The sequence below is a fragment of the Bubalus bubalis genome, chromosome 19 (assembly GCF_019923935.1).
Source record: "Bubalus bubalis isolate 160015118507 breed Murrah chromosome 19, NDDB_SH_1, whole genome shotgun sequence".
Classification (NCBI taxonomy): domain Eukaryota; kingdom Metazoa; phylum Chordata; class Mammalia; order Artiodactyla; family Bovidae; genus Bubalus; species Bubalus bubalis.
Genome location: NC_059175.1, coordinates 7,444,735 through 7,469,481, shown reverse-complemented (window position 1 = coordinate 7,469,481; position 24,747 = coordinate 7,444,735). Strand labels below are relative to the sequence as shown.

Below are 24,747 nucleotides of genomic sequence, written 5' to 3'. Positions count from 1 at the left end.
GCCTTTCACTTTGAAATTTTTAAATTGTGTTGAGCCATTGTAAAATATATACATCACCCTCAAACACAACCTCCCCTTATTAAAAATGAAAATAAAGGAGAAGTACTAAACTCACCCAGACATTCAATACTGCTTCTGGCCATTTTAGTCACAATCATATTACATTCAGAGACTAATTTTCACAGATGGATATGTCTTATTAAAATTTTAATCAGTCACTTCATCTCCAAGATGAACTTCTAAATGACAAGATGCATGTTCTATTCCTCAGGCATCTAGAGAGAAAAAAATCTATCTTCCCTCTCTCTCCAATAATGTCTATTCCAGAATTTCCTATCCTTTGAATAAAAATCTTATAGATATTTCAGTCTAAATCCTTGCTCCAATAACTATAAATATCTTTCCTTTTTTCCTGACAGAGGATATGGAAATAACCATATGTGAAAATAGGTAAAGATGTTCAAAATCCCCATAGAGTTCTTTAAAAATACATGTGCTCAGTTGATTTTCAAGCCCTGCAAACTATGGGACTTTGGGTAGTCACACAGGGAAAGCTTTGGCATCATTTGATATATCTCTATTCATTGGTTCCTCTTGCTAATTTTTAAATTTAATATTATGACTTGTCAACTGAATCTAACTCTCAATGCTTTCTTGATAAGTTTTTCCTTTCCACTTTATCCTCACTATGTAATGAGCTCAGTTCACAGTGGAATTCACCCTGTGACTCCAATACAGTTTCACTCATCTTAGGAGAAGACCACCCTGTTTCTCAGCATCATAAAAAGGTGCCCTCAAAGAACATTTCCCACCAACTGAAGATCTTAAAGGAAACCGTCATCCCTTTAAAGATTCGTTGTAGAATGAAAGCAGCATTTCTGCCCTGTCCCTTCCAAGCTTCATATATTCATGTGCATCTCATTTGCAGTCCAAGCTTCTCTGTACTTCATCAGGACTGCATAATTGTTGGAGTCCTGTAACACTCTCTAGCCCACTCACAATTCAGAAAAGACTAAAAATACTCACTGCAGAGGAGGTGGTGTATATAGGAAAATATGAAATGAAGAAGGTGAACAAGGTGAAATCATGGGATTACAAAAAAATGAAAAGGAGTTAGGTATTCCTTTCTGTGACCTAGGTAGGACTCACTGTTCAAACTTGGAATCAAACTGAAATTATTAAGGTTCAACCAGCTCTGTCTTAATGAGAGAGGATTATCAATTCTGGAGTTGGACGATCCATTTCCTGGCTGTGTCCTTGGCCTATCTCTTCAACTCTCTAGGTCTTAAGCTTCCTCATTAAAAAAACACTGGGATGATTACCTTATGGAATTGTGAGAATTAAATGATTATGCAATGTGCTTATAACAGAGCCTGGGGCATAATAATCACAACATATTCTGGCTATTATCATATCACATGCTCCATTAATAATTGGTCAGTCCTTAGGCAGATTGTACCTGCATAGCCGGAAACACTGAAGGGTCAGGAGTCTGAAGATTTCCAGTAGTAAGAGCGGACTAAGGCTTCATAAGGTTAGCATCTCTAAGCTTCCATTCAACTTGCTCAATAAACATTTATTGACTGTCTGCTAAAGACTAAACAATCTGTTAGAAGCAGGCAAAGATGAACAAGCCTGAAAACTGTTGAAGACAAACACATGAAAAGAGATACACAGATTGCTATGGGAGCTCAGAGAAAGGGCATGTTGGGGGCCAGTAATATTTAGAAAGGGGCTTCCCTGGTGGCACAGTGGTAAAGAATTTGCCTGCAGAGCAGGAGCTGCAGGAGACACAGGTTTGATCCCTGGGTCGGGAAGATCCCCTGGAGGAGGGCATGGCAACCTGCTCTAGTATTCTTGCTTAGAGAATCCCCATGGACAGAGGAACCTGGCAGGCTACAGTCCATAGGATCACAAGGAGTCCTGACATGACTGAAGTGACTTAGCATGGACCATATAGAATGGAGGAAGTTGTCCTAAAGCAGAAGATGCCTGAGGCTTGAAGGATAAGTAGAGAGTTAGAGGGTGAGGAAAAGACATTCCAGGCAAGGAGGGGAAACCCAAGCAAAAGTCCAGAGGTACAAAAGAAAAGACAAATCTAACATATATTTGGAGGCGCTGCAGAAGGAATTCCTCCCCTCGCGATCAAAATAGTCAGGGAAAAATCCATCTACTTTGGCCTCTTTCAAGCACTCTAGTACAAGTTGTGGGGAAACAGGGACATGTCTCTCTGAACTTGGTACTTGATCAGGTGCCATAGAAAGCCACCTGATGGAGGGCTGCTGAAACCCTGGGGAAATCATTATTCAAATCCACTTCACCTGCCTTCACTAATCCAGGTCATCTACAAAAAACCTGCATGTCCTCCAAGAGGCACGGAGCCTAAACAAGAAGAGATTTGCCTAAACAAGTTGTTTTCCAGGAGTTGGAGTCAGCTGTGTCTAGTTGAAGCTGAGCTGGTTAAGACTGGATAGGCCCACGACCCTCCAACTGGGCATGCGTGAGTGTCTGCTTTGTGACCTTTCATCAGCCAAGGGCTGAAAACTCCACCCTCAGTTTGTGTTAAGTGCCTCCATTTTAGAACGTGCAGAGCCCTGGAGCTCAGTTACACCTGAGCAAAACCAGGATTACCGCACCTTTTCCCATCCTTTCCCCATGCTCCCCATGATTATTTGTTATCCCATAAATACCCCAACTCCCCAGCAGCTTGTTTTTCTAGGAGGCACACTTGAGATGCACTCCTCAGTCTTCTCGCTCGGCTGCCTTAAGAACAAGCTCTCTCTCTGCTGCACACGTTGGGGGTCTCAGCGATTTTGCTTGCTAAGTGCTAGACAAAAGGAGGGCACCCTGTCACCTCGTCCTTCCACACCCACCTCCACCATAGAGCAACTGGGTTCTGGTCAAAAGGCTACTTGGGTGTCTACCTACAGATCCTAAACCACAAGAAGCCGAAAGTAAAGGGGTTACTTGGGGCTACCTGAAGATGCTTATAGGAATAGAGGGACCCAGGAAAATATGTTAATTTCTTCTGTGGGATGAACTGAAGACTCAGATGAGTTGAGTTTTAAGTGGAGGAAAAAAAGCTGGGGGAGGGGAAGAGACTCACTTTGCTTGTCTGCTTTATTTTCTTATCTCCATTTCAGTAAGGTTTTCTTGAGGTTTTATCTTTTTCTTTCCTTTGAAACACATTCTTTTTTTTTTTTTCCTTTTACCTGAGTGGGGGGTTTCTGCACAATATATGAAACAGCCACCTCTCCTGATCTTGAAAAATTGGTCTTGCGTAGGAGATTGAAACTTCTTGTTCAAACCTGCTCTAGCTTTGGGTTGTTTCCCAAACCTTTGGGATTGTCCAAGCAGCCGTGTTTGTTTTTAGTGGTTCCCAGTGGTGGAGACTGTGCTGAAACCTATCAGTGTCTCCCAGGGTGGCAAGGAACCTTAGTCAGCACCTAGATTTCAGCTGGTAGGAACCCAGACCCTCAGTCAGCAGCTTTAAAGTGTGTCAGTACTTCACAGTGAAATGTAGACAGTGCTGTGGGAGTGCAAGCACAAGCCCAGCTGGCCAAGAGAGCCAGGTGATCTGGAGGTGTCTGCTGGACGACAGCGTAAAACCAGGACAGCAGACGAAGGTATAAACTCCTTTCTGCGGGATACTGGCAAGCTGGAGCCAGGCAGAGGGAGGACACAAAGGTGGCATTCCTGCCTCTGCTCCCCTGGGCTGCAGCTGCAAAGACCAGGGGCGACCCAGTGGGGAATGCCTGTGTAGGGGAGTGGCTTTAGGGGGGCCGAGGGTGGGAGGAGGGAAAAAAGCAATTGCACCTCACCAACTTTAGTGAGAAGGCAATGGCAACCCACTCCAGTACTCTTGCCTGGAAAATCCCATGGACGGAGGAGCCTGGTAGCCTTCAGTCCATGGGGTTGCGAAAAGTCGGACACGACTGAGTGACTTCACTTTGACTTTTCCCTTTCCTGCATTGGAGAAGGAAATGGCAACCCACTCCAGTGTTCTTGCCTGGAGAATCCCAGGGCCGGGGGAGTCTGGTGGGCTGCCGTCTATGGGGTCGCACAGAGTCGGACACGACTGAAGCGATTTAGCAGCAGCAGCAGCAACTTTAGTGAGGGAGAAGAGGAAGGGCAAGTAAGAGGCACCTGTCAGCATCTCCATCCCCATCCAGAAAGAGAATGCGACTCAGCTGTGTAGGCTGAGGCTTTTAGATCAGCAAATGAATCTCTTTCACAGAAAGTCGGTGGGCTTTTCAAAGGGCTACTTCTGTAACAGGCCCTGAGGAGAGGGAGGCTGTAAAAGCCAGTCTTCTGGGGCTTCCTTGGTGGCAGAGACAGTAAAGAATCTGCCTGCAATGCAGGTAGACTAGAGTTGTTAATCCCTGGGTTGGGAAGATCCCCTGCAGAAGGGAATGGCTACCCACTCCAGTATTATTGCCTGGAGAATTTCATGGACAGAAGACCCTGTTTTGTCCTGTGGATCTTGGGGATCTAAGTTCCATTGGTTTTCAAGTCAGATGTTTCAGGGACTAGTCTAAAGAGCTGATATCAAAACTTAAAGTGCCTAATGTGAGAGAGAAACCTTTTGTTCCTAAGGGAGGTGTTTGTGAGTTCCATCTAGATAGTGGGTCACCACGCTGGGGGCTTAGGGCAAGACTGCATCTCACCTCCATGTAGCCCTTAATCTTGTTTTCCAAAGTAATGGAACTGTTAAGCTAGTTTTTAGGTCTTTTTCAGAGACAATTGTTACACACGCAGGTATCGATTTAGTGTGTTCAGAGGAGGTGGGATCTCCCTACATCACTGTCTTAACCACCTCGTGCTTTTTTTCTTTATCAACGCTGATGCTGTCCCTCATTCCATTTTCATTTCCACTTAGGGCTTCGTGGAAAATGGAAAAGAAACAAGAGTAGAGGGGACACATGAAATAAAGATTCCATGATGACCTTGTGATTCCCACCAAGAGCCCAGCACGTTCTTTCCCGACTGCCTCTCAGGCACAGATCTCCCACTCCTAAGTGTGATAGAAGCAGGGAAAAGGCAGACCTGGGCTCTGTTTACTGCAGTTCCCTTGGGCCACAGGGTTGCACAACACCACTTACATTGTATGAATTTGCTCATGGAAATTCAAGGTGAATGGAATCTCTTGGAGTTGCATAATCCTGCAACCTTTCTTCTGAGCTAAATTTGCTTACAGATGAAATGGGGATAATAATAGCCATATCTTGCAGGGCTGTTGTGAAAGCTGAGTTAAGCCGAGCACAGTAAATGCTGCACAGTAACCACTCTGAAAACGACAGCCGGGGTTCCATGGCTAGTGATAGGGATGGAGAGAAGGCAAGCTTGGGCTTGTGCAAGATCTGATGTAGTTGGGGCGTCATTGCTTCAGTTTTTCACAGCCCATTCTCCTTTGCCCTGGGAGATGTCCATGATCAAAGCCTGCCACGATGCTGCACCCAGACTGAGATTGTTATGCGACTTACTGACCGAATGGAAAATCTTTGGAAATCTGAGCTCAAAGAGGAGCTAGAACCCTGATCCTGTTTCCATTCCGTTTCTTTGCCTCTGGCTCATGAGTTCAAAGCAGTTCTTTCAAGTTGATGATTGAATATTGTTTTGGGTGAAATAACTTGATGGGGGACCATGGTTCAGTAGTTTTGTAGAAGCGTCATGGCTCAGAAACTTCTGCATGCCATTAACTGACTCCTAGTTGTCTCCCTACCAACTAAACTCTTGAAGAGAGGAAAGGCAGACGTTTTAGTTACAACAGCCAAAAAACTCAGAGACAATTGTCTGCCAGCAAAGAATGAATTTAGAAGATAGGACTACACTTTCATTTGCTAATTTCATTAGATATCATAATTCCATTAGAGAACTGGCCCTTACGCCTGTGGGGAGCCCAAAACCCCACTTCCTCAAGGACTCCTCTTTCATTCAATTTGGAGATACATTATCCCCAGGGCCAATGTCTCTAGGCTTATAGAGTTCCAGTCATTTGGAATGGTTTGGGAAGTTCCCTTCCTTACTCAGAGGCTCATCTGGGGATCCTAATGTATATCATAAAAAGGGTCTGATTTGCCTACTGAAATGCATTTTTACTTACCCAAGAGTATGTCTAAATTCTTTTCTTCTCCCTCCTTAGTGGGTTTTGTGTTGTTTCCCTATTCAAATGAAGGAAGCCGTGAAGGGGAAAGGTGTTAGATGCTCACAAGAGTAAACAATTCATCAGAGTTCTAAGTTACTCAAGTTAAATATTTATTGACAGAAGCTGGTATGGACAGAAATGCCACTTGGGGGCAAATGCCTGTCTTCCTTCGTCCATGCTCTTTACCACCACCCACCCCCAAGAGCATATGACGTCTGAGCAGGTTTTCTGGGTAGTTGTCAGTGTTTCTTTTTCCTGTCTCTAACATAATAGCTTCAAACAGAAACGCAAACACAGCCAGCATCAAGGAGAGCATCTGAAGAGGCCATGGCGCTTGAAACAGACTCTTCAGAAATGTGCTTGACGTTTCCCTTGGCTGCTTTCACGGCCTCCTTGGAAAGGCTTAAGGCACCTCTCTGCTTCTGGCAAGCTCTAATTGGGGGAGAAATTTGGCAGGTGCCCGCAAAGAACAATAGGCTTTTAATTATGGTCCAGAAGCTCAGGAAGCCTCCCCCGCCCCAAGAATTTCTTTTTAACACTTGTGTTTCTTCTTACTGCCCAACAAACAATAACTGTAAGCTCCATCAAGGTACCTGTGGCCATTAATCTTCTGTAGCACAAAAATTTCTTGTAACATAAAGACAGTAATGGGATTTTTTTTTCTTGCAATACCTTGAAAAATTAGTATTAACTTGTGCTCCCTATTTGAGACAGTTGATTTTAGTAAGGTGATGCTGAATACAATTTCATAACTTTGTCTTTCCATGCAAACAGCCTCCATGCAAAATTCTCATATCTGACACTTGAATTAATGTAAACACATTTCAGTAATGGTCGTATTTTGTGTTACTCAGAGGAAGATTTCTGCATGCAGGGACCGAGCCTGGGAAGCATCGTTGCTATGGAGACCATGAGGGTTGGATTAATTAAGGCCTGAACAGATGTTGTGAAGTGTGCAGAATGCACTGTTTTCTGCTAGTAATTAAAGAGGGTATGTGTGTACGTGAGCAAGGAGAAAAAAATACAGAGACAAAGCCGTCAGATAGATGTGCTTGGCACTGGACACGTAACATTTCCTCTGGTAAAACTAACCACTGATCACTCCGCTGACTCTATTATCTCCTCCACCCATGCCAGACAGGATAATTGCTTGAAATGGACAAGTGGCCCATTCATCCTTCCTTTCTTTGGTCTGATTTATAAGAGGCATAGGAATATACAAAAATGTGTTCTTGGATCAGTGGGTTCAAACAGCCCATCTGTCTGAACACTCAAAAATCAAACTGGACCATGTAAATGGTTTTTAAACTACGTAGCAGGGAGGCCAGGCGTGTGGACTGGAGCTATATTAATTGTCCAACCTGCCAGGGGTGCTGTTGTCAGTGACTTGGCAGCCAAGAGAGAGACTGGCTGCCCACTGCCATGGAGAAATTGTCCTGGGAATGCCTTCAAGATGAGAAAGTAAATGAAACATCAATCTAGTTCAGGTTTAATTTGGAGGATATTTGATTTTTTCAGTTTGAACTAAATGTTGATTAAAAAAAAAAAAAAAAAACCACCCTGTATTTGTATTTTCACGTGAATGATACATAGGTTGAGACCCAAGTTCAGCAAATTAGGCTTCTTGAGAATCCTGCTTCCTGGCCCCAGAAGTGTCCCCATGTTGCCTCCTCCTGGTCAGCAGGAAGCAGTTAATGGGTTGAAATTCATGCTAAGATCTTTCTGCTGGACTGGAAGCAGCTTGACTAGAATTGGTAGCTTTTGAAGCAAGATAATTTTTCCTTCGTCTCAAAGCTGTGGGAGCAGTGTTGTCTGAAAATGGGGAATTGGAGCATCACACACAGAGGTACTTTGTTTCCTGGGGCACAGTGTCCTAGCGTCTGTGGCCAAACTCAACTTCTTCCCATTCCCAGACCGTGGGGTTGAGTCAGAATGGGGTGATGTACTAGGGAATTGCACCGTAGGGATGGGTAGAGTGGGAGGGAGGGGAGGGGAGGGAGAGGGAATGACAAAGCTGCCTCACAAGGTGAGACAGGTATCTGATCACAGAGGTATGCCCCTCAAGAGGCAGGCTCCCATGCTCCACCCCCGTGGTACCCTTTGCCCAGTTTTGCTATGCCACTGATGACTGCCTGGCTCAATCTACAAATGGGGAGCTCCTTTCTCTTTCTTTTCTTTTTTTTTTTTAATGAGGTGAAGGCTGCTGGTGGCACTCAATCTAAGTGAAGATCAGACACCTTACAATTGTGTGCTGTTGGGAGCTATGGAGATAGGAAAAGAGGGACAAATTGGATCAGTGTGAATTTATCACCATCTGAGGGGAAAATATAAGTGCCCGTCTTCCTCTCTGTAGTGTCCTCTCCAGATGTGACCTATAGTTCATTCACCCTTAAACTTGATGGTTCAATTTATTGTGATTTTCCCACTTTTCCTCTTATTTGAGGATTATCTCCATTTATGTCATGGGAAAAAGCATGACTGAGGCTACATAAATAGAATGGATTAGGATTTGCCTTTTGAATCAACTGTGGTTTTTTTCATCTCTGGTCATTAATGAGAAAAAAGACCTTTAAAAATATAATTGTCTTTTTCTTCTCCCCAATATATATAAATGGAAAAATATATTCTGGGTAATTTTATCCTTAGAGATAAGAAGAAAAAAGCAATACCATTTTGATGCCTTTAGAGGGACATCTGTTAAGTGCTTTAGTATAAGAGCAACAATAAAAACCTCGAAACAAAAGAAAATAGAGCCAGTATAGGGAGTGAATTTGAGGAAAATCTCCCTTTCCCCTAACTCATCAAATTTTGAGAACGTTTTTGATTCTTGTTACATGTTAATATGTATTCTGCATGTGTGCAAGTGTGTGTATGCACTCACACATTATTTGTGTCACTTCAATATACCTGCTGCTCCAGCAACAAACTCTTTTCCTTCTATCATTTCCTGCCCTGTGTTATTAATGGGTGCTCAGTCACTTAGTCATGTATGACTCTGTGACGCTATGGACTGTAGCTGGCCAGGCTCCTCTGTCCATGGAGATTCTCCAGGCAAGAATACTACAGTGGGTTGACATGCCCTCCTCCCGGGGATCTTCCTGACCCAGGGATCAAACCAGAGTCTCATATCTCCTGCATTGGCAGGTGGGTTCTTGACCCCTAGCACCACCTGGGAAGCCCAACATAATTAAAAGTATGAGGGCAAAAGAACCCAGTTGCCACCATGCTGCAGACACAATCCCAACCCTGGCAAGCCTGAAAGACAGGAAGCATGCAGTGTATAACTCTATTTGTTCCTAGGCCAGTGGCCAGCGGTCCAGGATTTCAATCCTCTCTGTCATCCATCCACCAACTATTCATCTAACAAAGTCAGTGAACATCTGTCATGCCTAGGACTCTGCTTGATATAGGGGCACAAGATGCCTATTCTAAGGTGTGTGCCCACCAGAAGGCACCATTTATGAAGCCAGAAGAGACCTCTATCTACAGCAAAAGAACAATATGGTTCAAGCAGCAGCACAGAGCAATAAATGAACAGCCCAAGCACCCAGTTCTAGGAGTTAAGTGGGGAGAGTTCTGAGATGGGAGGTGGGAGGAGACACTTCGTGGGCTGGTGAGTATTTTGGTTGGTTTTTGTCTGATGTCAGAGGTTTGAAATTTTCCATGTAGTCTCATCTTGACCAGAGCAAACCACAGCTTGGGAGGTGTTTGGAAACGAGTGGAAGGTTTTTTGATTGTCACCATAACTGGGAAGAGTTATTAACATTTAGCAAAGAGGATCAGGGACACTCAGATGCTGCAGTAGGTGGGATGGGTCTGTAAGGATAGAAGCTGCCTCCAAAATCCCTCTGAGAAGCACCGATTGAATGCCAGCTTTTGAGAATATATTCTAATTAACAATGTGAATTCACAGTGGGGAAGCATTTAGAAATCTTTCACACACGCTGAGAAGGTGACTATTTATAGATACTGGTTTCTGAGCACCTTGATTGTTTCAACCAGAGTTCAGATTTTCAAGGCTCACATCATGCAGATTCAAAGAGGGACCTTAGGACAAGCATCCTTAGAGAAGTCATCTCCTTAATGTTGTCAACCCCGAAGTGAGAGACAAGACCAACCCAGAACCGAAGTTAACGGGGCTCTGACGTTTTTATAAAACACACTCTCGCTTTAGCTGACATTTAAATGAAAAAGCCCAGCAGTATAGCAGGGAGCTGATGGATTTGGAAAGCACTGGATATGAGATAATGAGAGCTCTGCCATGCTTCTCATGGTGAGGGGTAATAAATGATCTATTCCTGGCCAAAAGCAAAGGAGAGGAGGCACTTTCTGCATTTGCACTGCAGGAATTTGCATCGCATTGAGACTAAAAGTCATACAAATACTGCTTTTCTTCTGCTCAGTAGAGCATATTCTCTTATGAATCTTGATAACAAACAGGAAAAAGACCCTGGTAGGCATTTCTTGTGTCAAAGACAGTAGTAGTTTCTATCTTAAATTTCCCAATGTGCTCCGGACACACCAGCCTTATAGGTAGACAGGTGAAAAGCAATACTGTATGTGGGTTGGTCCTGCTTTGACCCTACGCCACATGTGGGAGGTTTGAAAAGCTCAGGTCAGAAAGCTAAACCAACCAACCTGTGTTTGGAAACTTGTCTTCTGCTTTGGGCAGAGGGCTGCCTCGCGCTGCTCCGAGGTGTAGTATGATCAGAGGGCTGAGGGGGAAGAGGCAGGGGTAGCGGGCGGGCCTCAGGCACCCCTAGGTTGCCTCCAAACTCTCATGCTTCAGTTTTCTCCATCCATAAAATGGTCTAATAAAGCTTTCTCTCTCTCAGAAGATGAACGGAGTAAGACTCATAAAGGACTTTAACTCAGGATCAATCCAAGATACTTTTAAATCCTTTTGAAATGAAACCACACTAGGGGACATTTATCAGGAAGCCAGATTGACAAAGGCCTACAGGAAGCCCAGTAAAAATTAACAGGAGAAGAAGTTTTCCCTGCTGGCTCAGGGGTTAAAAATCTGCTTGCCAGTGTAGGAGACATGAGATTGATTCCTGGTTTGGGAAGATCCTGCAAACCACAGAGCAACAAAGCCCTCATGCTGAAATTACTGAAGCCCATGTGCCTAGAGCCTGTGCTCCACAGCAAGAGAAGCCACTACCGTGAGGAGCTGGCACACCACAGCTAGAGCGGCCCCCACTCACCACAACTAGAGAAAAGCCCAGGCAGCCAGGAAGGCCTGGCACAGCCAAAAATAAATTAAAATTATTTACAAACCACTTATTCACATTAATAAGAGAACCCATAGTTTCCATTCAGAAAAAGTAGGTGCTCATTTCATTTTGCTAACTAGAGATCAGATCAGATCAGTCGCTCAGTTGTGTCGGACTCTTTGCAACCCCATGAATCGCAGCACGCCAGGCCTCCCTGTCCATCACCAACTCCCGGAGTTCACTCAGACTCACGTCCATCGAGTCAGTGATGCCATCCAGCCATCTCATCCTCTGTTGTCCCCTTCTCCTCCTGCCCCCAATCCCTCCCAGCATCAGAGTCTTTTCCAATGAGTCAACTCTTTGCATGAGGTGGCCAAAATACTGGAGTTTCAGCTTCAGCATCATTCCTTCCAAAGAAATCCCAGGGCTGATCTCCTTTAGAATGGACTGGTTGGATCTCCTTGCAGTCCAAGGGACTCGCAAGAGTCTTCTCCAACACCACAGTTCAAAAGCATCAATTCTTCGGCGCTCAGCCTTCTTCACAGTCCAACTCTCACATCCATACATGACCACAGGAAAAACCCTAGCCTTGATTAGACGAACCTTTGTTGGCAAAGTAATGTCTCTGCTTTTGAATATGCTATCTAGGTGGGTCATAACTTTCCTCCAAGGAGTAAGCGTCTTTTAATTTCATGGCTGCAGTCACCATCTGTAGTGATTTTGGAGCCCAGAAAAATACCGCACAAATCATGTCAACAGACACAGAAGTTGATTGACGATAAGATTTGTCCTTTTACTCAGATCCTATTCATAGCTCTAAATCATCTTTAGTTCTGACTCTTAAGCCATTGGCTCCCCAAATTGGGGTGATATTGTGCCACCAAATATGGCTCCTAGTCCTTCCTTAGATAGGATATTCTGCTCCTGAACATGAATATATATATATATATAAAATTCTCTTAGAAACCTAGAGTATCAACAATGACAAAAAGTGAAGCAAAACAGTCTCCTGTGGTCCTTGAAATGTGGTCTATATTACCCTAATTGGGCATTTTCTAAACAGATCTATGTGAAATAACTTTTGGGGTATTTATCTTAATTAAATATTTCTCCAAGGAGCAAATTATTTTTTATGTGCTTTGTAAGTTGGTTGCCATTAAACTGCATCTGAAAACAAACTCTTTCCTCCTTGACTTTTCCTTTTGGGGGATCCATCAAGAGATTGACTTTCAGGATGCTTAATGAAAGACAAGAGCCCATCAACGTTGCTAAGGAACTGTAGGAACTGTGTGCTAATTTTGAGGCTCTGCATGCTGGCTGGCAGCCTTGTGCAGCCCACAGAGGCACAAATCTTCCACTCTTTGCTCCAACCTTCCCTGCAGAGAAAGAAAGTCTTGGAGGACCATGGAATTCTAACAACTTCCACTGAAAAGCCTGCTGATGGACTCATCTGGGCAACCTCAGATTACAGATGGGCATATAGGAATGGCTGGCATAAATCCAGCGAGTGAGTTTCATTGTTGTGCTTGTTCATTTGTTAGGGTTGCATTGCTGGTGTAGACATTTTGCCTCTAATACATTCATTCAACTGTTACATTGAAATTCCAAAGTACTCCTCTAGGGGGAGCAGTCTGAAAGCGCCACAGAAACATTTTGGGGGGCAGAGGCAAAGGAAGATTAATTCATCAGGAGAGGCAGTCCTAAGATGGTGGAGGAATAGGACGGGGAGACCACTTTCTCCCCCACAAATTCATCAAAAGAACATTTGAACGCTGAGTAAATTGCACAAAACAACTTCTGAATGCCGGCAGAGGACATCAGGCACCCAGAAAAGCAGCCCATTGTCTTGGAAAGGAGGTAGGAAAAAATATAAAAGACAAAAAGAGAGACAAAAGAGGTAGGGATGGAGCTCCATGCTGGGAAGGAAGTCTTAAAAAAGAGAGACGTTTCCAAACACCAGGAAACACTCTCACTGCCAAGTCTGTGGTGAGCCTTGGAACCACAGAGGACAACATAATCGGGAGGATAAATAAATAAATAATTAAAACCCACAGATTACGTGCCCAACGTAACTCCCCCAGCAGAGAAGCAGCGCAGTGGCCTGCATCCGCCACTAGCAAGCGGGGGCTGGGCAGGGAGGCGCAGGCTGCGTTGCTTAGAGTAAGGACTGGGCCTGAATGCTGAGGGAACTAACTTGGGCTAGCAAACCAGACTGTGGGATAGCTACCATGCTAAAAGCCCTAACCTAAGATACTGCCAGGCCTGCTCACAGAACAAAGGACTGAGCAGAGCTAGCTGGCTGTAGACCATCCCCCTCCAGTGACAGGCAGCCAGAGCCAGAAGAGGGCAATCGCAGCCCCAGAGAGGCATTATCTTCCAAACTGCAAGCAGGCTTCATTGCTAACTAAGACTTCTTGGGATTCTGGACGGTCAACATCTGCCTGAGAAGATGTGCCGGTTGTACACCCAGAAAACCAAGCAACAGGGATGGGGGAGGTGATAAGTAGCAGCGACCATGTTCGTCACACACCTCATCACCTGAGCTGCTCGGACCTGGAAAGGGCACAAAACGCAGGCCCAACTGAGTCTGTGCCTCTGAGGACTACTCGTGTACCTGAACCTGAGCGGCTTGGACGTCAGAAGTGCATACAACCCAGGGCCGGCCTCAGACAGTTCCTGGCAGAGCAACCTAGAGCCTAAGCAGTGTAGACAGGGAAAGCACATATGCTGTGAGCGGGGGCAAACCCAGTGCGGCCCAGACACTGCGAACACATGCCAGTGTTATTTGTTTGCAGTATTCCTCCCTCCCCACAGCGCGACTGAACAAGTGAGCCTAAAAAAGTGTCCACCACCGCCCCCTTGTGCCAGGGCAGAAATTAGACACTGAAGAGACCAGCAAACAGAAGAAGCTAAAACAGAGGGAACCACCTTGGAAGTGACAGGTGCAATAGATTAAAACCCTGTAGTTAGCATGGACTGTATAGGAAGGGGCCTATAGAACTTGAGAAATATAAGCCGGATCAAGGAACTATCCAAAAATGAAAGCAAAGTTCATATATATGTATTTTATAATTTTTGTGACTTAAAAAAATTTTTTTTAATATTTTTGAAAATCCAACCTCTAGAGTTTTAATCTTTGCTTTTTGGTATTTGTTATCAATTTTGTACCTTTGGGAACCCAATCTTCAGTACCATTTTTACTTGGGAGCGAGATTACTGGCTTGACTGCTCTCTCCTCCTTTGGACTCTCTTTCTCCACCAGGTCACCTCTATCTCCTCCCTCCCCCTTCTCTTCTCTACCCGACTCTGTGAGTCTTTTTGTGTGTTCCGGATGGTGGAGAACACTTAGGGAACTGATTACTGGCTGGATCTGTCTTGCTCCTTTTGATTCCCCCTTTATCCTCCTGGCCACCTCTGTCTCCTTCCTCTCTCTTCTCTTCTCTATATAACTCCATGAACATCTCTGAGCGGTCCAGACTGTGGAGTGCACATAAAGAAGTGAATACTGGCTAGCTTGCTCTCTCCCCTTTTGTTTCCACCTCATCTCAGCCTGGTAACCTCTATCTCCCTCCTCCCTCTTCTCTTCTCCATGTAACTCTGTGAACCTCTCTGGGTGTCCCTCACTGTGGAGAAACTTTTCATCCTTAACCTAGATGTTTTATCAATGGTGCCGGATAGATGGAGAAGTCTTGAGGCTACTATAAAAATAAGACTGAAAACCAGAAGCAGGAGGCTTAAGTCCAAATCCTGAGAACACCAGAGAACTCCTGACTCCAGGGAACATTAATCGACAGGAGCTCATCAAATGCCTCCATACGTACACTGAAACCAAGCACCACCCAAGGGCCAACAAGTTCCAGAGCAAGACACACCACGCAACTTCTCCAGCAACACAGGAATATACTTCAATACACAGGCTGCCCAAAGTCACTCCAAACGCATTAACATCTCATAACTCATTACTGGACACTTCCTTGCATTCCAGAGAGAAGAAATCCATCTCTACCCACCAGAACACCGACACAAGCTTCCCTAACTAGGAAACCTTGACAAGCCACCCATACAACTTCACCTACAGTGAGGAAACTCCACAATAAAGAGAACTCCACAAACTGCCAGAATACAGAAAGGCCACCCCAAACAAGCAATATAAACAAGATGAAGAGACAGAGGAATACCCAACAGGTAAAGGAACAGGATAAATGCCCACCAAACCAAACAAAAGAGGAAGATATAGGGAATCTACCTGATAAAGAATTCCAAATAATGATAGTGAAAATGATCCAAAATCTTGAAAACAAAATGGAATCACAGATAAATAGCCTGGAGACAAGAACTGAGAGGACACAAGAAAAGTTTAGCAAGGAAGGACCTAGAAGAAGTAAAAAAGAGTCAATATATAATGAATAATGCAATAAATGAGATCAAAAACATTCTAAAAGCCAAACGTTAAGTTGCTCAGTCATGTCCGACTCTTTGCGACCCAGTGGGCTATAGCCCACCAGGCTCCTTCGTCCATGGGATTCTCCAGGCAAGAATACTGGAGTGGGTTGCCATTTCCTTCTCCAGGGGATCATCCCGACCCAGGGATCGAACCCAGGTCTCCCGCATTGCAGGCAGATGCTTTAACCTCTGAGCCACCAGGGAATCCTAAAAACAGAACAAAACAAAAACACTCTGGAGGGAACAAATAGTGTATAATAACAGAGGCAGAAGATAGGATTAGTGGGGTAGAAGATAGAATTGTAGAAATAAATGAAGCAGAGAGGAAAAAAGAAAAATGAATTAAAGAAATGAGGACAATCTCAGAGACCTCTGGGACAATGTTAAATGCCCCAACATTCGAATAATAGGAGTCCCAGAAGAAGAAGACAGAAAGACCATGAGAAAATACTTGAGTTGATAATAGTTGAAAACTTCCCTAAAATGGGGAAGGAAATAATCACCCAAGTCCAAGAAACCCAGAGAGTCCCAAACAGGATGAACCCAAGGCGAAACACCCCAAGACACATATTAATCAAATTAACAAGGATCAAACACAAAGAACAAATATTAAAAGCAGCAAGACAAAAACAACAAATAATACACAAGGGGATTCTCATAAGGATAACAGCTGATCTTTCAATAGAAACTCTTCAGGCCAGGAGGGAATGGCAGGACATACTTAAAGTGATGAAAGAAAATAACCTACGGCCCAGATTACTGTACCCAGCAAGGATCTCATTCAAATATGAAGGAGAAATCAAAAGCTTTACAGACAAGCAAAAGCTGAGAGAATTCAGCACCACCAAACCAGCTCTCCAACAAATGCTAAAGGATCTTCTCTAGACAGGAAACACAAAAAGGGTGTATAAACTTGAACCCAAAACAATAAAGTAAATGGCAATGGGAGCATACTCATCAACAATTACTTTAAACATAAATGGGTTTGAATGCCCCAACTAAAAGACAAAGACTGGCTGAATGGATAAAAAAACAAGACCCCTATATATGTTGTCTACAAGAGACCCACCTCAAAACAAGGGATACATACAGACTGAAAGTGAAGGGCTGGAAAAAGATATTCCACACAAATAGAGATCAAAAGAAAACAGGAGTAGCAATACTCATATCAGATAAAATGAACTTTAAAACTAAGGCTGTGAAAAGAGACCAAAGAAGGACACTACATAATGATCAAAGGATCAATCCAAGAAGATATAACAATTATAAATATATATGCACCCAACATAGGAGCACCACAATATGTAAGACAAATGCTAACAAGTATGAAAGGGGAAATTAACAATAACACAATAATAGTGGGAGACTTTAATACCCCACTCATACCTATGGATAGATCAACTAAACAGAAAATTAACAAGGAAACACAAACTTTAAATGATACAATAGACCAGTTAGACCTAACTGATATCTATAGGACATTTCACCCCAAAACAATGAATTTCATCTTTTCCTCAAGTGCACATGGAACCTTCTCCAGGATAGATCACATCCTGGGCCACAAATCTAGCCTTGGTAAATTCAAAAAAATTGAAATCATTCCAAGCATCTTTTCTGACCACAATGCAGTAAGATTATATCTCAATTACAGGAGAAAAACTATTAAAAATTCCAACATATGGAGGCTGAACAACACGCTGCTGAATAACCAACAAATCACAGAAGAAATCAAAAAAGAAATCAAAATATGCATAGAAATGAATGAAAATGAAACCACAACAACCCAAAACCTGTGGGACACTGTAGAAGCAGTGCTAGGGGGAAGGTTCATAGCAATACAGGCATACCTCAAGAAACAAGAAAAAAGTCAAATAAAGAACCTAACTCTACACCTAAAGCAACTAGAAAAGGAAGAAATGAAGAACCCCAGGGTTAGTAGAAGGGAAGAAATCTTAAAAATTAGAGCAGAAATAAATGCAAAAGAAACAAAAGAAACCATAGCAAAAATCAACAAAGCCAAAAGCTGGTTCTTTGAGAGGATAAATAAAATTGACAAATCATTAGCCAGGCTCATCAAGAAACAAAGGGAGAAAAATCAAATCGATAAAGTTAGAAATGAAAGTGGAGAGATCACAACAGACAACACAGAAATACAAAGGATCATAAGAGACTACTATCAGCAATTATATGCTAATAAAATGGACACCTTGGAAGAAATGGATAAATTCTTAGAAAAATACAACTTTCCAAAACTGAAGCAGGAAGAAATAGAAAATCTTAACAGACCTATCACAAGCACGGAAATTGAAACTGTAATCAGAAATCTTCCAGCAAACAAAAGCCCAGGTCCAGACAGCTTCACAGTTGAATTCAACCAAAAATTTAGAGAAGAGCTAACACCTATCCTACTCAAACTCTTCCAGAAAATTGCAGAGGAAGGTAAACTTCCAAACTCATTCTATGAGGCCACCATCACCCTAATACCAAAACCTGACAAAGATGCCACAAAATAAGAAAACTACAGGCCAATGTCACTGATGAACATAGATGCAAAAATCCTTAACAAAATTCTAGCAATCAGAATCCAACAACACATTAAAAAGATCATACATCATGACCAAGTGGGCTTTATCCCAGGGATGCAAGGATTCTTCAATATCTGCAAATCAATGTAATACACCACATTAACAAATTGAAAAATAAAAGCCATATGATTATCTCAATGGATGCAGAAAAAGCCTTTGACAAAATTCAACATCCATTTATGATAAAAACTCGCCAGAAAGCAGGAATAGAAGGAACATACTTCAATATAATACAAGCTATATATGACAAACCCACAGCAAACATTATCCTTAATGGTGAAATATTGAAAGCATTTCCCCTAAAGTCAGGAACAAGACAAGGGTGCCCACTTTCACCACTACTATTCAACATAGTTTTGGAAGTTTTGGCCACAGCAATCAGAGCAGAAAAAGAAATAAAAGGAATCCAAATTGGAAAAGAAGAAGTAAAACTCTCACTGCAGATAACATGATCCTCTACATAGAAAACCCTAAAGACTCCACCAGAAAATTACTAGAGCTAATCAATGAATATAGTAAAGTTTCAGGATGTAAAATCAACACACAGAAATCCCTTGCATTCCTATACACTGATAATGAGAAAATAGAAAGAGAAATTAAGGAAACAATTCCATTCACTGTTGCAACGAAAAGAATGAAATACTTAAAATATATCTACCTAAAGAAACAAAAGACCTATATATAGAAAACTATAAAACACTGGTGAAAGAAATCAAAGAGGACACTAATAGATGGAGAAATATACTGTGTTCATGGATCAGAAGAATCAATATAGTAAAAATGAGTATACTACTCAAAGCAATCTATAGATTCAATGCAACCCCTATCAAGCTACCAACGGTTATTTTTCACAGAGCTAGAACAAATAATTTCACAATTTGTATGGAAATACAAAAACCCTCAAATAGTGAAAGCAGTCTTGAGAAAGAAGAATGGAACTGGAGGAATCAACCTACCTGACTTCAGGCTCTACTACAAAGCCACAGTCATCAAGACAGTATGGTACTGGCACAAAGACAGAAATATAGATCAATGGAACAAAATAGAAAGCCCAGAGATAAGTCCACGCACATATGGACACCTTATCTTTGACAGAGGAGGCAAGAATATACAATGGATTAAAGACAATCTCTTTAACAAGTGGTGCTGGGAAATCTGGTCAACTGCTTGTAAAAGAATGAAACTAGAACACTTTCTAACACCATACACAAAAATAAACTTAAAATGGATTAAAGATCTAAATGTAAGACCAGAAACTATAAAACTCCTAGAGGAGAACATAGGCAAAACACTCTCTGACATACATCACATCAGGATCCTCTATGACCCATCTCCCAGAATATTGGAAATAAAAGCAAAAATAAACAAATGGGACCTAATTAAAATTAAAAGCTTCTGCACAACAAAGGAAACTATAAGCAAGGTGAAAAGACAGCCTTCAGAATGGGAGAAAATAATAGCAAATGAAGCAACTGACAAAGAATTAATCTCAAAAATATACAAGCAACTCCTGCAGCTCAATTCCAGAAAAATAAATGACCCAATCAAAAAAATGGGCCAAAGAACTAAACAGACATTTCTCCAAAGAAGACATACAGATGGTTAACAAACACATGAAAAGATGCTCAACATCACTCATTATCAGAGAAATGCAAATCAAAACCACAGTGCAGTACCATTTCATGCCAGTCAGAATGGCTGCGATCCAAAAGCCTACAAGCAATAAATGCTGGAGAGGATGTAGAGAAAAGGGAACCCTCTTACACTGCTGGTGGGAATGCAAACTAGTACAGCCACTATGGAGAACAGTGTGGTGATTCCTTAAAAAACTGGAAATAGAACTGCCTTATGATCCAGCAATCCCACTGCTGGGCATTCACACTGAGGAAACCAGAATGGAAAGAGACACGTGTACCCCAATGTTCATCGCAGCACTGTTTATAACAGCCAGGACATGGAAGCAACCTAGATGTCCATCAGCAGATGAATAGATAAGAAAGCTGTGGTACATATACACAATGGAGCATTACTCAGCCATTAAAAGGAATACATTTGAATCAGTTCTAATGAGGTGGATGAAACTGGAGCCTGTTATACAGAGTGAAGTAAGCCAGAAAGAAAAACACCAATACAGTATACTAACATATATATATGGAATTTAGAATGATAACGATAACACTGTATGTGAGACAGCAAAAGAGACACAGATGTATAGAACAGTCTTTTGGACTCTGTGGGAGAGGGAGAGGGTGGGATGATTTGGGAGAATGGCATTGAAACATGTATAATATCATATGTGAAATGAATCACCCGTCCAGGTTTGATGCCTGAGACAGGATGCTTGGGGCTGGTGCACTGGGATGACCCAGAGGGATGGTACAGGGAGGGAGGTTCAGGATGGGGAACACTGTGTACACCCATGGAGGATTCATGTTGATGTATGGCAAAACCAATACAATATTGTAAAGTAATTAGCCTCCAATTTAAATAAATAAATTTGAAAAAAAAAGATTAATTCATCCCAAACTAGAGGTTTCCCAGGTGACACTAGTGGTAAAGAACACTCCTGCCAATGCAGGAGATGCAAGAGGCATGGGTTTGATCCCTGAGTCAGGAAGATCCTCTGGAGTAGGAAATAGCAACCCACTCCAGTGTTCTTACCTGGAAAATTCCATGGACAGAGGAGCCTGGCCCATGGGCTACGGAGAGTCCAACACACTGAGCAACTGAGCACAGCACAGCATTCCAAACTAATTAGAGGAGAATTCATCAGCTGGAACGTGGCAAAGAGAATCCTAGACTTGCAGAAAGAAATTTAGCCCCATCATTTTCTCCATTTCAGAGAGAGAGTTTGAATAGAATACAGTAGAACCAGTAGGCCTTAACAAATCTAAGGTGAATACAAAACAGTGCAAAGTAGCAAGGAAAAGCCTGGGTTCTAGAGTCAGACTACCTCAATTCAAAGCCTGGGGCTACTGCTGAGTACTTGCATAATCTTAAATGAGTTATTGCTTGATCTTTCTGTGGCTCAGTTTTTCATTTGTCTGTCTGGGTAGCCATGCCTACCTCATAACATTGTTGTTGTTTTTTTAATATGTGGCCACACTCTGCAACAATTAGGAGCTTAGTTCCCTGACCAGAGATCGAACCCATGCCCCCTACATTGGAAGATGGAATCTTAACTACTGGACCACCAGAGAAGTTCCTCATCAGGTTATTTTGAAGTATATATACAGTTATATAAACAGTTCTTAGAACAGTGCCTTGTACATAGGAAACCCCTAACAGAGTCCAATGAGTATATTAATAGCCTTTATTGGAACTTGCTTTCAGATACTTGATTTGTATCACGGCATTCAGTTCAGTTCAGTTCAGTCTCTCAGTCGTGTCCGACTCTTTGCGACCCCATGAATCGCAGCATGCCAGGCCTCCCTGTCCATCACCAACTCCCGGAGTTCACTCAGACTCACGTCCATCGAGTCAGTGATGCCATCCAGCCATCTCATCCTCTGTTGTCCCCTTCTCCTCCTGGCCCCAATCCCTCCCAGCATCAGAGTCTTTTCTAATGAGTCAACTCTTCGCATGAGGTGGCCAAAGTACTGGAGTTTCAGCTTTAGCATCTTTCCTTCCAAAGAAATCTCAGGGCTGATCTCCTTCAGAATGGACTGGGTGGATCTCCTTGCAGTCCAAGGGACTCTCAAGAGTCTTCTCCAACACCACAGTTCAAAAGCATCAATTCTTTAGCGCTCAACCTTCTTCACAGTCCAACTCTCACATCCATACATGACCACAGGAAAAACCATAGCCTTGACTAGACGAACCTTTGTTGGCAAAGTAATGTCTCTGCTTTTGAATATGCTATCTAGGTTGGTCATAACTTTCCTTCCAAGGAGTAAGCATCTTTTAATTTCATGGCTGCAGTCACCATTTGTAGTGATTTTGAAGCCCAGAAAAATAAAGTCTGACATTGTTTCCACTGTTTCCCCATCTATTTCCCATGAAGTGATGGGACCGGATGCCATGATCTTTGTTTTCTGAATGTTGAGCTTTGAGCCAACTTTTTCACTCTCCACTTTCACTTTCATCAAGAGGCTTTTGAGTTCCTCTTCACTTTCTGCCATAACGGTGGTGTCATCTGCATATCTGAGGTTATTAATATTTCTCCCGGCAATCTTGATTCCAGCTTGTGTTTCTTCCAGTCCAGCGTTTCTCCTGATGTACTCTGAATAGAAGTTAAATAAGCAGGGTGACAATATACAGCCTTGACGAAATCCTTTTCCTATTTGGAACCAGTCTGTTGTTCCATGTCCAGTTCTAACTGTTGCTTCCTGACCTGCATACACATTTCTCAACAGGCAGGTCAGGTGGTCTGGTATTCCCATCTCTTTCAGAATTTTCCACAGTTTATTGTGATCCACACAGTCAAAGGCTTTGGCATAGTCAATAAAGCAGAAGTAGATGTTTTTCTGGAACTCTCTTGCTTTTTCCATGATCCAGCGGATATTGGCAATTTGATCTCTGGTTCCTCTGCCTTTTCTAAAACCAGCTTGAACATCAGGAAGTTCACAGTTCACATACTGCTGAAGCCTGGCTTGGAGAATTTTGAGCATTACTTTACTAGCATGTGAGATGAGTGCAATTGTGCAGTAGTTTGAGCATTCTTTGGCATTGTCTTTCTTTGGGATTGGAATGAAAACTGACCTTTTCCAGTCCTGTGGACACTGCTGAGTTTTCCAAATTTGCTGGCATATTGAGTGCAGCACTTTCACAGCATCATCTTTCAGGATTTAAAATAGCTCAACTGGAATTCCATCACCTCCACTAGCTTTGTTCGTAGTGATGCTTTCTAAGGCCCACTTGACTTCACATTCCAGGATATCTGGCTCTAGGTCAGTGATTATCTGGGTCATGAAGATCTTTTTTGTACAGTTCTTCTGTGTATTCTTGCCATCTCTTCTTAGTATCTTCTGCTTCTGTTAGGTCCATACCATTTCTGTCCTTTATTGTGCCCATCTTTACATGAAATGCTCCCTTGGTATCTCTAATTTTCTTGAAGAGATCACAGCATTCACCATCCCCATTACTCCCTTGAAATGACTTTATTCATAGAGGTTCTTTGAGAAGTTAAAAGTGGATGGCGGTCCTCATTAATTCTCACAACATCATCAAGAAGAGAACAAGTATAGGCCACTTTGCCACAGTGGAAACGAGAAGAGTTTCCTCTAATAGCATCTTTGTCAAAGATGTGGAACCGATGCTGTATGTGCCTAAGTGGTCATGAACTGGCTGGTTCTCTGGATTTTCACAATCCCTCTCTCTTCACTCGGGCATCGGGCTCATGAACAAGCTCATGATTTCCCCTGGAAAGTGCTGATGGTCATTTATCACTCCCAAGAAGGGAGGATAAAAAGGAAGAGGGATGGCGAGACCTCAAGCTACTGTCACTTGAGATACTTAAGTCTGATACCTTTTGGTTTTCCACCCAGAAACTCCTGCCAAAGTTGCAGCAAAAACCCACAGAGCAAAAGGGAATGGCAGATGCCATGGCTTCGGTAAAAACTACCTCTCAGGCAAGATACTAATTTCCATAGGAATATGACCTTCTTGTCTCAGCATATTACATGTAATCAACAGGGAAGGGACTCTGGTGGTTAAACACACTTGCCCAAGACTAATTTGTTTTCAATTCATTTCTCTTAATTGAGATTAATATACCTCAGAATAGATATGGAGAGAAATGAGCCATTTTCCAGAGATAGAGGTTTCTGGATGTCTCACATTTAGGTATCATAGAAATTCCTATTGTTTCTCTCTTCTTGCCCAGTTGATTCTCAGGTACAATTTGTTGGGCCCAATATGATGTGTTGCTGAATAAGACATAAAATCCCCTGAACCTCTTCAGCTGCATTAGAGGCCAACTGGGTCTAATTTCAATGTTCATCTTGGACTTGAATTTGTTCCCACATACTCTATAAAGAGGGCTTCCCAGGTGGTGCTAGTGGTAAAGAACCTGCTTGCCAAAGCAGGAGACCTAGGAGACATGGGTTCGATGCCTGGGTCAGGAAGATCTCCTGGAGGAGGGCATGGAAACCCACTCTAGTGTTCTTGCCTGGAGCATCCCCATGGGCAGAGGAGCCTGATGGGCTATAGTCCAGGGGATCACAATGAGTCAGACATGCCTGAAGCGACTTAGCATGCACACACTCTGTAAAGAAGACAATCTTTACAGAATCTGTAATTTATATACTACCAAAAAAAAAAAAAAAAATACCAGAAATTTTATTGACTTGTTAACTGAGCCAAATACTTTTTCTTGAGTCAGTAATTTCAATAGAACCATTCCCTGATGTTATAGGGT

General features: G+C 42.7%; 1 long non-coding RNA gene across 1 annotated transcript; it reads left to right on the top strand.

Moving 5' to 3' along the window:
* The first annotated feature begins 1,926 nt into the window (after positions 1-1,926).
* LOC123330576 lies at positions 1,927-5,488 on the top strand. The gene is made up of 2 exons (XR_006546594.2): positions 1,927-3,626; positions 4,880-5,488. It is a non-coding gene; the product is annotated as an uncharacterized LOC123330576 (long non-coding RNA).
* The last annotated feature ends 19,259 nt before the right edge of the window (positions 5,489-24,747 follow it).